The sequence below is a fragment of the Cynocephalus volans genome, chromosome 3 (assembly GCF_027409185.1).
Source record: "Cynocephalus volans isolate mCynVol1 chromosome 3, mCynVol1.pri, whole genome shotgun sequence".
NCBI classification, from domain to species: Eukaryota; Metazoa; Chordata; class Mammalia; order Dermoptera; family Cynocephalidae; genus Cynocephalus; species Cynocephalus volans.
In genome coordinates, this window is record NC_084462.1 from 141,506,467 (window position 1) to 141,522,790 (window position 16,324).

The following is a 16,324-nucleotide window of genomic DNA, read 5'->3' on the forward strand; positions in this document are numbered from 1 at the left end:
ATCCTGTATACTTTTCCTCATTTCATCATGATGTCTAGCTGAGTTTTCTTGTATCTCATTCAGTTTCCTTAGAATTATCACTCGAAATTCTTTGTCAGTCATTTCAAGGGCTTCTTGTTCTATAGAATCTAGAGTTTGAGATTTATTAACTTTTGGTGGTGTACTTTCTTGATTTTTTGTATTTCTGGTATCTTTTTTTTGGTGTTTATTCATTGTTGCTAGGGGTTTCACAGTTCACCGGTTTGAGACTAATGACTAAGTAGGATGTTGCTGTGGTTGCCAATTTCGTATGGCTCCCTCCGTGACTGCTCAGTTGGCCTCTAGTGCCTTGTGTGTGTGGTTGCCTCGGGTCTTGGGCTTCTCCGGGGAGCCACCTTTCTGGTCAGCTTGGACTCTGCTGGGCTGGTGGATCACGTACCACAGGGTGTGTGATCTCTGTTGAGCTTTCACTTCCCGTGCAGGACTTCTCCCTGTTCCGTGTGCTCTGGCCCAGGCTGTTAGATCTTGCAATAGCGACCCCACCGGGTGTGTGGTTTTTGTCGAGTCTCTGCCTCCCTGGCGGCAGGTCTCCCCACTCTGTGCGCACTGTGCTGGGCTGAGGCGTGTCTTCTGCACCCCTCGTCTATCAGCTGGGCCTTCAAGACCCTGCTCGGCACCGCCTCGCCCAGGAAGTCTACCAGGTTTCTGCTGGGCACAGACGACCGGTCTCTCTGGGTGCCTTTGTAGCACTATGTAGATCTTTCTCGGGTCTTGTTCACCTTTGTATCCCCCCAATATAAACCGAGTCTAGCGCCCACCTGCAGCCTGCTCTCCAGCAGGTTCAAGCGGACCTGGGAACTCTCCTACCACACTATTCCCAACCAGAAATGCGTTAGTCTTTTTTCCATACTGGTGGCCGCAGAGATGGTATCTGCCTCCCAGTAACAGGGAGTTTACCTGGGGCTGGAGTCCAGGGTATGGTGGAGTGACAGTCGGCCCGCCCGTACTTCCTTTCCTCCCGACACTGGCCCAGGACGCCCTCCGCCACCAGCCCCGCCAGAGAACCACCAAGGGAGTGGGAGCAAAGGCCGGTCCGCAGGCTCCGGAAAGCCTGGCGCCAGCCCAGCAAGTGGGAGGGCTCAGTGATGGCCGAGCAGGGCGGAGCTGCCCGCACCTGGGAAAATGGAGGCAGCACCTGGCGGTGAGTGGCCTGGTGGTGCAGGCGGGAGCCGCGTGGGCATCCACCCCCCGAACAGATCTGTGCCAGGGGACACTCACAGTGCTGTGCCAGGTCAGGTGCTTGCTCTCTGTCTCTGGTTTGCTGCCTTTCCCAGGTCTCGGCCGCTGCCGCCTCAGGCTGTTCAGTCGCGGCGCGGCTCGGGCGCTCCCAGGAATCTTCTTTAATGCCGGCCTGAAACCTCGAATCCTGAATAGGGCAGCTGGCCACCTTCAGCGCGGCCCTGGCCTCCGGGATCCTGGCTGCATCCACAGCAGCCCTGGCGCCGTGTTCCCTGTTTCAAGACTCGCTTTTGCAGCTAAGAAACAGTTCTTTTCCTGCTCCACACTTCAAAGCTGTTGCCTGTAAATGAGGCAGCCTCTCCTGCCGGGGGCAAAGTGGCGGTCACCCCCCACGACCGGTCAGCAGCAGCAATCCTCCCTTAAGAGATGGCGAGAGGAAGGTCCACAAGTTTCCCGGCTGCCTGAGGCCCAGTGGCCGCCTTTTCCACCTCAGCTATTCCGCGCCAGCCACCGCAGCCGCCGCCATCTTGAAAAACCGGGGCATGGATGGCACCTTTTTGCTGGGTCTTTGCATGATGGAAGGGAAAAGGCAGCTCTCTGGTGCCTCTTTTATAAGGGCACTAATCCCATTCGTGAGGGCTCCACCTTCATGAGCTAAATACCTTCCAAAGGCTCCACCTCCTAATACTATCACCTTGGTGATTAGATTTCAACATATGAATTTTGAGGGACACAAATATTCAGACCACAGCAGGCATAGATGCCCAAGGGATTGAGCTGGCCAGTAGAGGTGGTGGTAAGATCAGAAGAGATACAGAACTTAAGTAGGAGCAGGCATTCAAAACAAAAAGAGACCTTTGATGCAAACACTCTGGTCTGGGGACCCTCAGAAACGCTGGGAAGACATGTGGTGGCGATGGAATTGTGTTGCTGTAATTCATCATTCAACAGAAGCTGCTGTGCATCACTGAACTGACTGGCAGCTTCCAGCTGTCTCACCTTGGAGCCACGTTGGTGCTCACACCCAGGCCATGCTTCCCTGGGCTGCTCTCAGCCAATGATTGAACACAAGTCTTTGTACTTGAGCTGGGTCATGCCTGCCTGACATGGCACACTTCTAACAGCAACCTTTTCTCGTGTGCTTCCTATCAGCCTGGCCAAGACTTTTGCTGAACTGCAATAAAGTCCAAGGCTTTTTTCCAGCCAATCTTTCCTATCATCTCTCCTTTCCCAGATGTGAGACCCGCACTACAGTCTGAAAGCTCTCCATACCTGCTCCTGCTCCCTTCTAATTTATCCTTCCCCCAATAAATCTCTTACATGTTGAGTACACTTTAATGTCTGTTTCTTGGAGGGCCTATCCTGACGCAGGTGACACCACGAGTGGGGTCTACGAAAGCTGACAGTAAGATGGAGTTTGAGACGAGCTCACTCATTGTCTAGCTGGCACGAAGGACTCTTTCCTGAATGAAATGTAGAAGGCTTAATGTAGTCTCTGGCACAAGGTGAGAGCCTAATTGCTGAAGATTTCCCCAATGGTGACCTTGGAAAATGTCCCAACGGGCTCTATCACTTTCAAGAAGTGTTTTCATCACTTGAGAAATAAAAGCATCTTATTCAACTTTTTTATTGGAAATATTTTTTATGAAAGAAAAATTATTCTTTATAGAATTTTTCAAAGTATTCAGAAGCAATGTTTTGCTAATCAAGAAACTAATAAGAATTAATGTAACAGGGACTTTTGTACTGGTGTCAGGAAAAATCTGATGTTATATGTGAAGTCACCTTCTACTCTTGGGGAAATTTGAGACAAGACTCAAGGGAAGCAAGGAAAGATTACCTGGATAATGTTGCCTCTAGCACTCTTAGGAAAAAGGCCAATGATCTTGCATTTATATTAGGTGCTTTAAGATCTACTGATTCACAATGGGTGGTTAAATTATAATTTGCTTTATCTTAGTGTTTTATTCAATTGTACTCATTAGAGCATAGTGAAAGTCTGTTTTCAAAACTCAGCAATTAGTCCTAGGAAACTGCATAAAGAAAAACTATTTATCTCAGCATGAGATTCGATAAATATCACAATAAGGAACTAAGAATTTCTAATTAAAAAGGGGGCCACATGTCTATACCTGCACACAAACCTATCTGAGAGCCAACTGAAACTGTATGTGTGTAAACTCAATGGCACATACAGCATTACAAATAGATTGCTTTTTCCAAGTGAATTTGAATGAACACAAATTAAGACAATGTTCCTTATTTTACGATGACATTTTGGAAGGCTCTATTTTAATAGGTGTCACTCAAAAAGAGAATTCAATGGTCAAATACATTGAGATATACTGAGTTAAACAGAATAAAATAGTTGCTTCCTTTCCAACTATTTTGCAGATCCAACTACTTTCTTTTCAACTGCTTCTCAATGGGACTTCTCAGATCCTTAAATATGTTGAAATGTATGCTGGACTCTCTAAGAGAGGTGCATAGTATATATTTTACAAACTTCTTGACCACAGAACACCTTTTTCCTCTAAATGCTTATGAACATGATGAGGAATGATTCCTTTAAAGAACAGGTTGGAAGACTTTCATAACATGACTTTCTAAATTAATTGCTTATAATCACTTATATTCTATTTTCTTATTCTTTTTGTAGAATCTTAAAAAATAATTTTGAACCTACAGAAAAGTTGCAAGAATAGTACAAGAACTCATTTTTACTCTTTACCCAGATTTCTCAATTGTTAACATTTTGCCACATTACTTTTTCAGTCTTTCTGTCTCTCTTTTCCTCTCTCTCCTTTCCTCATCCAACCATCTATCTATCCATCTATCTATCTGTCTATTCCCTCATGAACCATTTGAAAATAGTTTCATTTTACCCTAGTGCCCAGCACAATGCCTGGAACATGATAGGGATTAAACAATAATTAGTGAATAGCATTTTTCAGAATTTTATCTAGACAAAGTTCAATTATGAAAGGCCATCCTGGAACAACATTTAAGAGTGACATTTTTCTCTATTATGAGAGGCCAGCAAATCAACTTTAAAAGTGAAAAATATCATCTTACTGTTTCTTAGCAATTTCAGCTTTTAAAAGTTTCCAAACTGAGAATCAGAACAAACACCTGATTGTATTTTCTATTTCTGAATTATGAATGTGCTTATGTGGTGAATCAAAGCCAGATGCCTTGCTTCTATTCCAGTCCAGGAAGATTCAGTATGTGGTTTCAGGCTAGCTGGTACACTTACTTATTGACTGAATTAAAACCTACCCAACCCTCTGAAAGAGGAGCTGAATTCTGTCAGGTTTGATCTTTTCTGCAATCCTTTTCTCTGTGTGTGTAAGTGTACTTTCTCCTTCAGTTTATATTTCTGCATCCAGAAGAAATTTTCTGTCGGTATTAGTACATTTTTCTTTTAAAGAAAATGTAATTTTATTAATATTATTTTTTACATTCTATGATGTTACAGAGCAGTTGGGAGGGAGGGGGAGAGGAGAAAGGGGAAGGAAATGGGATGGAAGAAGGAGAGAGGAGGAGGGGTGGGATAGAGGCCTGTGGCACCCCCCTCATTCCCACAAGGGAGACTGGGGGGTTTCCAGTGGTGGCTTGGTCATTGCTAGGCTGGATGCAGATGTCAAGGGGTGTGTGGCAAAAGCCCTTGCCCTCCTGTCCCAGCTCTGGAATCTGGGGCCCTTCTTGCTGAGGCTTGGTGGTCATCACTTGGGTGGTTGCACATGTCGGGGGGGCATGGCCAAGGCCCTCAGGCCCCCACTACCTGAGCTCAGGAGAGCCCAGGGTGCTTCCTGTGGTGGCTCAGTGGTGGCCACTGGGCTGGCTGTGAGTGTCAGGGGGTGTGGCTGAGGCCCAAGGCCCCCTACCATCCCAGGTTGGGAGGCCTGGGGCACTTCCTGTGGCAGCTCAGTGGTCGCCACTGGGCTGACTGCGGCTGTTGAGGAGGCATGGCCGAGGCCCAAGGCCCCCACCCTCGGGATTGGTTGTGGGTGTTGGGGAGCATGGCTGAGGCCCCTGGCCATCCCCCCTTTCTGGCTTGGTAGCTCAGGGGACTTCTGGTCCTTCTAGGTATTATAGGTGTTCTTTGGTGAAATGAGACCTTTACTAGTTAATATGAAACTTTGTTTTTCTTTCATTTCTGTGTTGGATTATTTGCTGTTCCCGCCATTTAACCTGTGAACTAATTTTTTTTCCCACTGGAACTAATTTGTTGTCCTTTGCTTACTTCTAAAATGGGGGAACTTCCTGTGGGGGCCAGTACTTGAGCTCTGTGGTTGAGCTAAATTGCTACTTTGCTGCTGATTCCCTAAGGAGGCTTTTTGTGCAGCTCAGGTTTTAATGGTTGACTTTATAAGTACTTCCAGCTCTCAAGAGATCTAGTGCACCTGGGTTGTTTAGAAACTCTGCTCTGGACCTGAGACTTTTCACCAAACTGCACCCCATGCACTTCTATATTCCTGATGAGTCTCCTCTGAGTGGTCCTTCGCTGATTGGGGTGCAGAGCAGCTGTCCTTGCTGTGCCCAGTGTTCCCCCAGTGGGACCATCTCCCCCACCGCCTGTGCTACAAACACTTCCCATGGGATGGGCCCTGCACTGGGGCCTTGCAATGACTCACTGGCCTCTAAGTGGCTCCTTTTTTTCAGTTGTTGTGGCTACTCACTCCTATGTGGGTCCATGGAGACCCTATTAGTGGTCTTGCTGGCCTGGGGGCCACCAAGGCTGTCTTTTCCCCTGCCGCCTCCAAGCAACTTCATCTGAAGGGCACAGCTGTGGCTTTTGCTGGCTTCTGCTCCATGCACTCAGCAGCTCCAGCCTGGACGCAGCCAGGGCTCGAAACAGAGTGCTTTTTTCTTTCTCTCATCATGGCTTTTCCCACCTGTATGCACTCCATAGGTCTCCTCCTTTTCCCCTGAGCTCTAACGGCACCATACTTTCCCGGGTGAGCTAAGGGCCAGCCCTGTCGTTGCTTTTTTATAGTTGTAAATTGGTTGATTTGTGGGACAGAGTGATGCTGGAGACTGTCTATTCTGCTGTCTTGACCAGAAGCCTCAGTATTAATACATTCAAAGCTGAGAGAGACGTACTTATTGGTCATAGAAAAAGTCTAATTTTAACATGGTTTCATCCAACCAGTTATGACTTTAAATAAATTTATTTCTAAACAGCTTGGAGAATATGAAGAATATTGAGTGTGCAAAGTAGAGGTCAGTAGACTCATAAAATGTGACATATCATTTTAAGAAGGCTAAATGCTTCCATTTATATAAGGTACCTAGAGAAATCAAATTCATAGAGACATGGTAGAATGGCAGTTGTCAGGGGCTGGAGGAAGGGGGAAATTGGGAGTTATTGTTTAGTGGGTAGAGTTTGTGTCTGAAAGATAAAAAAGTTCTGGAGATGGTAGCAAAACAGTGTAAATGTACCTAATGCCACTAATCCATACACTTTAAATATGATTAAAATGGTAAATTTTATGTTATGTATATTTTACCATATTTTTTTAAAAAAAGAATGTTAAATACTACTGAAAAATACCTATTTGCCTATAAATGTATAGGAATCCTTATAGTTTTCAAATCCATGCAATTATGATTAAATTTTGCCATGTAAAATCAAATTTACATGTCATATTTAATCTTTTTATGTGATATATTTTCTTGGTAACTTTTCCATTTTCAAAAGAGAATTTGATGGGAGGGGTGGAAGGTAGGCTTCATTTGGACCTTTCAAAGTCTGCTATATGCCCTGCAGTTGGAACACGTTTTACTAGTGGCTGGCCCATGCCTGGGGAAGACAAAGCAGCCTGGGAAGGAGCCTGGGAAGGAGCTAGCAAGGAAGGCATTTCCCATGGAATAGATGTGGATCAAGCAAGAGAGAGCTGTCCTGGAGTCACACGGAATGAGGGACTCCACAGCAAAAGTCTCTGTGAGAATGAACTGCTTTTATTCACAATACTTCTGACACCAAAGGTGTGGGGTTTTCCACAGCAACAACAAGTTCTCCAACTTTCTGGACATCAACTGTGTGTCCTAGAATTCAATTCAATTCTGACATTAACTACCTGGAGTTAGTGTCAGACTCCACAGGTTTAAGGGCTGAGTCTTACAAGACTGCCCTCACTTCAGACAGCAGTTGCAAGTGCCCAGTTTCCATCTGTACTTCTGACCAGCCAGCTATGAATTACGGGTTCCCATGATCTCCTCCACAGGTTCAATAAGTTGCTAGAATGCCTCACAGAACTGGAAGAGGCACTTTACTTTACACATGCCAGTGTGTTATAAAGGATACAACTCAAGAACAATCAAATGGAAGAGATAGATGCATAGAGCAAAGTGTAGGGGTGTGGAGCTTCTATGCCCTCTCTGGGCAAGCCACTCTCCCAGACCTCAGTGTGTTTACCAATCTACTGAACACCATTGCTTAGGGGTTTTAATGCAGGTTTCATCATATAGGCATGATTGATTGAATTCTTGGCCATTGGTGATTAATTCAATCTCCAGTCCCTCTCCCCTCCACAGATTTGGGGAGTGGGGCTGAAAGTTCCAAGATTCTCATCAAGGTTTAATCTCTCTGGTGACCAGCCCCCATCCTGAAGCTATCTATGGGCCTCCAACCACCAGTCATCTCATTAACACAAAAGACACTCGAGATTCCAAGGGCTTTAGGAGCTGTGTGCAAGGAACTGGGGACAAAGACCAAATATATATTTTTCATTGTATCACAGTAAGGAATGAACCATTATTTGTAATTGCTTTGAGATTACAAACTACTCTGTCTTTTGTTTATGTTTCTTTCTTCCTCTCCACCTACAGCCAATACGTATGCATAGGTTCAATGTCAGCACTTTTCTTTGAGAAGTACTAATGTCGTACTAGAGAATGGCATGGGGAAGAAGCAAGAGGCATGAGATGGACAGTGTGTAAATCTTTGCTTCAGGTTTATCCTAAATGCCATATCATCAATTTGGTTTTTTCTTTGCCCTGGTAATATGTCCCTTTCCATTTTTGGTGTTCAAGAGGGAAGATCTCTGGCCACAGATTTTCTATGCTGTAATCTGCCTGTTGCTGATTTTCTGCCTTCTCTTACCTCATCTCTTGCCTCCATAGACTAATGATTAGATATTAGACATATGGAAATAGAATATCAGTGCAGCTTTCTTTTCATCTGCAACCACCTCCCCTGCCATTTTCATTCCAAGCAAAGGATCAGGATATGTCTTTCAGGATATGACACTAGCTTTTAGAAACATCTCTTTTTAATTCAAGGAATGTGAAGGCATGAGCCATCTCTCAGTCTCCTTTCTAGTCTCAGGCCAACATGCACAGTATTTCATAGGGAATATTTCAGAGTTTGGCTGTGTGGGTTATGGCCAATTCCTTATTATATTGTCAATCATTTTTATCTCTGTTGTTTTTATTTTTAGACAACAGTCCCAGATAGAAAAAAAAATTAAGATGTTACTTGAAGGAATTTCTGGATCCCTATTCTAAACCCCATTCTAAAGATGCCACAGAAGTGTGAGGGGAAATGATAGATCTAAGAGGATGGTGGAAAAACAAAAAAGTCCCTAGAGAGGCAGAAGTTGGCCAGGTTCCAGGTTCCAGCTGAAATGATAGCCTAGGAAAGGAAAGGGGAAGAAGCCATGGATGGAAGATAGCATGGGTGTGGAAAGGGAGCCCTGAATGGATCTTGCTTTCCCTGTCACAACATGAGGCAAAAAGAGAAGCCCAGATCAAGTACAACAGAAAGAGAAATACCACATGTTCTCACTTATCTGTGGGAGCTACATATAGATAGATAGATAGATAGATAGATAGATAGATAGATAGATAGATAGATAGATAGATAGATAGATAGATAGATAGATAGATAGATAGATAGATAAAACAAATAAGGGGGGAGAAGACAACAATCACAAAAATTTCTTGAACTTTTTAAGTGAACAGATATGATGTGGGGGGAGGGGTGGGGGTGGAGCGGAACAAGTAAAGGGGCATGAAAATCAACTACAATGTGTATTGAGAAGTAAAATAAAATTTTAAATAAATGCACGTCACTGATAAAAAAAAAAAAAAATAGAGAAGCCCAAATCAAGTATGAATAACACAAGGACAGTCTTCAGGCCCAGGAATAAAATAAGTGCAGATACTTAAGCAGGCCTTGGATTCTCCCACCTCCCTTCTCTCTCTTGCACTCCACACCCAAGGACAAGTAATTGCAACTGAGGGAGACAGCTCTTGGAAAAGAAGATTGCCGGAGTACAGGGATGGGCAGGTCTCAGGGAGAAGGGGAGGCCAGATTGTAAAGTCTCTACTATTTTTTAAGATGATTGTGTATTCCCTTTAGGAATTCTCTTTTAGACTGAAGACAAGAATAGACTTTCTCTACCATCGATCTTGACCAATATAGTGTTGGAGTCCTAGCCAATGAAGTATGGTAAGAAATAAGAGGTTAAAGATGGGAAGGGGAGAAAACAGTCATTATTTGAAAATGATAAGATCATCTACATAAAAAAAAAAGCTGAAAAACTGAAAAACTGTTAGAACTGAGAAAGTGTAGCAAGTTTCCTTAACTCAAACTATTTCTTTATACCAGCAATAACTACCTAGAAAATGTAGTAGAAATCAAGACATCATCTGCAAGAGCATTATTTTAAAACCCTGTAAGTTATATATTTATAGATAACAAACAATTTTAGTTTTTTATTCTCCCATTCTCTTTCTATTTTATAGTTGTTATAGAATGTGGTTATAATGGTTAACATTAAAATATAGTTCATAATTTCCTGGATATCAAAGCAGGATCATTCCTAGACTAGAAGAGTAATGTACATCACCCAGAAATGGAAATAATCTAACAAAAATTCACAAAACTTTTATGGAAAACATTTAAAAACATTATTATAGGGCATGAAGGAAAACCCAAATAGAGAGCTATAGTGTATTTATTGATGGACAACTTGATATTGTAATAATGTGAATTATCCCAAAATCACTCTATAAATTTGATATGATTTTAATAATAAATCCAAGAGTACTTTTGAGGTTTTCATCAAATCTACTAAAAAACAAACATGGAGCCCATGCTGCCACCACCAGAGAGGCCCCAGGCAGGCAAAAACCTAGACAGCTGCCACCACTGACCCACACTGCCCAAGCTGAAGGCAGGACCCTGCGCTGCCACTACTAGGGGAGCCTTGCACAGCTTTTATGGAGGTGGTCTACAATAGCTGCCACCATAGCTTCTACTGCTGCAAGGATGGGTTGTTGCCACAGCAACATCCATGATTACTGTGCAGGTGGCCCACCACATATTTGACTTCATTGACACAGGAGAGTTCCTCAAGGAGCCTGGAAAAAGAGGAAGAAGTCTTTCTCCTCAAAATCCACTCCAGAGTAATAGAAGCAACTGATCTACCAGATTACCAGAAATCAATGTAGAAATACTCGAAATATGGGGGAAATAAAACCCCAGAAAAAATGTCACCATCAAAGGAATTTAGTAACTCTCAAGTACCAGACCCTACAGAATAGGAATTCCTTGAAATGACTGAAAAGGAATTCCGTGTAACGGTCTTAAGGTAAATCGATGAGATAAGAGAGGACTCAGTTAGAGAACACAAAGAAATGAGGGAATATATTCAGGATATGAAGAAGGAAATTTACAAAAAGATTAATACCTTAAAAAAGAATGTGGCAGAACTCCTGAACTGAAAGACTCATTCAATGAAATAAAAAACAGAACCAAGAGATTAAGCAGCAGATTAGAGCAGGTAGAAGAAAGAATTTCCAAACTCAAAGGTAGTCTTTGCGAAATAACATAGGCAAACAAAACAAAAAAAGAATTTTTGAAAAATGAAGAAAGTCTAAGAGAGCTAGCAGACAACCTTAAGCACACACACATCTGAGTCATGGGTGTTATAGAGGGGAGGAGAAAGGTAAAGGCATTGAAAATCTGTTCAAAGAAATGGTAGAAAACTTCCCAGGAATAGGGAGAGACACAGACCTTCAGATCCAGAAAGCTCAAAGATCTCTAAACAGATTCCATGCAAAAAATCCTCTCCAAGATACATTATAGTCAAAATGGCAAAATTCAAAGAGAAAGACAAAAATCCTAAAAGCGGTAAGAGAAAAGCATCAAGTCATTCATAAGGGAGTCCCTATCAGACATACAGCAGACTTCTCAACTGAAACTCTACAGGCAAGAAGAAAATTGGATGACATATTCAAAATACTAAAAGAAAAAAAATCTGCTAGCCAAGAATACCATATCCAGCAAGGCAATCCTTCAGAAATGGGGTAGAAATGGTGTATTTCCCAGACATACAAAAGCTGAGGGAGAGAGGGAGTTCATTACCACATAACCAGGCCTGCAAGGAATTCACAAGGGAATCCTGGATCTGGAATCTGAAAAACAATAATCACTACCACAAATACACAAGAAAGAACAAAACCCATCAATAAAACAAATGCAAATGAGAAAGGAAAAAGAAACTAAATCTTACCAGCTCAAAAAGAAAAAAAATTGAAGATGAATAATAAGAGGGGAAGAAAGGAATGAAAGATATTTAAAACATCTAAACAAAAAGTAATAAAATGCCCGAAATAAGAAAATACCTCTCAATAAAAACCCTGAATGTAAATTAATTAAACTCCCCACTCAAAAGTCACAGACTGATGGATTGTATCAAAAAGCTAGATCCAACTATATGCTGTCTTCGACTCACCTCACCTGTAAAGACCCACACAGAGTGAGCAGCAGTAGTTATTCTTCTACTGGAAATGAACTTTAAGCTAAAAACCATAAATAGAGACAAAGAAGGACACTATGTAATGATAAAGGGATCTATCCAGCAAGACGCTGTAACAATTATAAATACATATGCACCCAACACTGGAGCACCCAGATATATAAAGCAACACTGTTAGACCTAAAGAAAGAGATAGATCCCAATACAGTAATAGTGGGGGACCTGAACACCCCTCTCTCATCATTGGACAGATCATCCGGGCAACAAGTCCACAGAGAAACATGGGATTTGAACTATACTTTAGACTGATTGGACATAGCAGATATCTACAGAACATTTCATCCAATGGCTACAGAGTATACATTCTTCTCCTCAGCACATGGAACATTCTCCAAGACAGAACACATGCTAGGTCACAAAGCAAGTCTCAATAACTTCAAAAAGATCAAAATCATCTCAAGTATCTTTTCAGACCACAACAGATTAAGACTAGAAATAAATAACAAGCACAACTCAGGACTCTACACAAATACATGGTAAATAAACAACAGCTCCTGAATGACCTAAGGGTCCCGGAAGAAATTAATCAGAAAATCAAAAAATTTCTAGAAACCAATGAAAATAAAGACACATCGCATCAAAACCTGTGGAATACTGCAAAAGAAGTACTAAGAGGGAAGTTTATAGCAATAAATGCTTACATCAAAAAATAGAAAGATTGCAAGTGAAAAACCTAGTGCTACATGTCAAAGAACTAGAAAAACAACAACAGGCTAATCCCAAAGTTAGTTGACAGAAAGAAATATTAAGATCAGAGCAGAAATAAATGATATAGAGACTGCTCCCCCCAAAAGATACAAAAAATCAATGAAACAAAAAGTTGTTTTTTTGAGAAGATAAACAAAATGGACAAGCCAGTAGCTAGGTTAACAAAAAAAAAAAAAAAAAAAAAAGACCCAAATTACAAAATATCAGAAATGAAAAAGGAGACATTACAACTGATACCACAGAAATACAAAATATCATTAGAGACTATTACAAACAACTATATGACAACAAATTTGAAAACCTAGAGGAAATGGATAAGTTTCTGGACACATACGAATTAACAAGACAGAACCAAGAAGAAACAGAAAACCTGAATAGACCAATAACAAGCAATGAGATTGAAACAGGAATCAGCAATCTCCCAACAAAGAAAAGCCCAGGACTGGATGGCTTTACTGCTGAATTCTACCAAACCTTTACAGAGGAATTAATACCAATTCTTTTCAAACTACTCCAAAAAATTGAAACAAAGGCCACTTTCCCAAACTCATTCTAAGAGGCCAGCATCACCTTTACACCAAAACCAGATGAATATGAAAAAAAGAAAAAGAAAAGAAAACTGCAAGCCAATATCATTGATGAATACAGATGCAAAAATCCTTAATAAAATATTAGAAAAAGAATATAGCAACACATCAAAAATATTATACACCATGACCAAGTGAGATTCACCCTGGGGATGCAAGGATGGTTCAACATATCCAAGTCAATAAATGTGATACACCACATCAATGAAATCAAGGTCAGAAACCATATGATTATCTCAATAGATGCAGAAAAATAATTAAACAAAATTCAATATCCCTTCATGATAGACTCGCAGCAAATTAGGGATAGAAGGAAAGCATCTCAAGACAATAAAAGCCATTTATGACAAGCCCACTGCCAACATCATCCTAAATGTGGAAAAACTGAAGTCTTTTCCCTTAAGAACAGGAAGAAGACAAGGATGGCACTCTCACCACTTCTGTTCAATATAGAATTGGAATTACTAGCCAGAGCAATCAGAGAAGAGAAAGAAATAAAGGGCATCCAGACTGGAAAAGATGAAGTGAAACTGTCCCTGTTTGCAGATGACATGATCCTACATATAGAAAAACCTAAAGACTCTACCAAAAAACTCTTAGAGCTGATTAGTAATTTCAGTAATGTTGCAGGATATAAAATCAATGCCTCCAAATCAGTTGCATTTATATTCTCCAATAATGAACTAACAGAAAGAGAAATCAAGAAAGCAAGTCCATTTATAATAGTCACCAAAATAAATAAATAAATAAATAAAGTACCTAGAAATAAATTTAGCCAAGTAGGTAAAAGATCTCTACAATGAGAACCATAAATCACTACTAAAAGAAATTAAAGAAGACACAAAAAGCTGGAAAGACATTCCATGCTCTTGGATTGGAAGAATCAACATTGTAAAAATGTCCATACTTCCCAAAGTGATCTACAGACTCAACACAATCCCCATCAAAATACCAATGGCATTCTTCACAGAAATAGAAAAAACAATCCTAACATTCATATGGAACAACAAAAGACCCCGAATAGCCAAAGCAATCCTGAGCATGCATAAATGAATGAATGAATGAATGAGTGAATGAATGAATGAATGAATAAATAAATAAGTAAATAAATAAATAAATGAAAATAAAGTTGGAGGCATAACACTACCTGACTTCAAATTATACTGCAAAGTTACAGTAACCAAAATAGCATGGTACTGGCATAAAAATATATACTCAGACCAATAGAACAGAATAGAGAATGCAGAAATCAACTCACAGACGTACAGCCAACTGATCTTTCACAAAGGCAACAAGAACATACATAGGGGAAAAGACTGCCTTTTCATCAAGTGGTGCTGAGAAAATTGGACCTCCTTATGCAGAAGATTGAAACTAGACCTGAACCTCTTACCGTATACCACAATCAACTCAAAATGGGTTAAAGACTTAAGTATAAGACCCGAAACTATAAAACTACTAACAGAAAATACAGGGAAACATTTCAGGAAGTGGGACTGGGCAGAGACTTTATGAATAAAAGCCCCAACACACAAGCAGCAAAAGAAAAAATAAACAGATGAGATTATATCAAACTAAAATGCTTTAGCACTGCTAAGGAAACAGCAGACTGAAATGACAACCTACAGAATGAGAGAAATATTTGCCAACTAGGCATCTGACAAGGGAATCATATACAGAATTTTCAAGAAACTCAAACAATTATACAGTAAAAAAACCAAATAATTAAAAAATGAGCAAAGGAGCTGAATAGACATTTCTCAAAGGAAGACATACAAGTGGACCATAGGAACAAGAAAAAATACTCAACATCACTAATCATCAGGGAAATATGAATCAAAACTACATTGAGATATCATCTCATCCCATTTAGACAGGCTATAATCAAAAAAGTGGAGAATAACAAATGCTAATGAGAATGTGGAGAGAGGGGAACCCTCCTACACTGTTGGTAGGACTGTAAATTAGTATAGCCATTATGGAAAATAGTATGGAGGTTTCTCAAACAGTTACAGATAGAATTACCAGATGATCCAGCAATCTCACTACTAGGTATATAGCCAAAGGAATAGAAACCATCATGTCAAAGGGAAACATGCACTCCTATGTTTATCAGAGCTCTATTTACAATAGCCAAGGTATGGAACCAACTTAAATGTTCATCGATGGATGATCGAATAAGGAAAATGTGGTATATATACACTATGGAATACTACACAGCCATAAAAAAGAATGAAATTCTGCCATCTTCCACAACATAAATGAACTTGGAGAAAATTATGTTAAGTGAAATAAACTAGGCACAGGGGGAAAAATCCCTCATGTCCTCACTCATAAGTGGGAGCTAAGAGAGAAAGAAGGAAAGAAAGAAAGACTATAGTGGTGCATTGGACTTGCAGAAGGAGAGAACATACCTTTGGTTGCTGGGGGTGGAGGGGGGAGGGGGATGAAGATCAGGAGAGGTTGGATGGGGGACATGGGGAATAACTGCAATTTGTGGTAATGGGTGTACTGACAGTGTTGATCTGACCACATCTTGGACACAGGTGGTGATGGTCAGCTTTGTTCCCCATGAATATACATAATAATAATAATAAGGAAAATCATTCATTCAAAAAAATGTATATGGAAAATTAAAATTACACTAATAAAATTCTGACATTGTCTGTCTTATAACAGGAAACAGGGCCTCACTGATTCAAACTTCACCTATCTGAATAGCCAATCTTAGATTCCCATTTTACTCCTTGAGGGTTTGCAAACATTAATGATACCAATTACTGTATAGGCCAGCCTTCTTAGTTGCCAACGAGAGCCTCTATTTGGAGCAGAGAAGGGTTGTTTATTAAAAGGTATGAATACTTCACAGAATCATTGGGAGGTCTGATGAAACAGACTTTAAACTGAGCATCCACAGCATGTCTCCTAACATGCCCTTCAGCATCCACACACACTCACGTTCCCATTCTTGAACTTTGA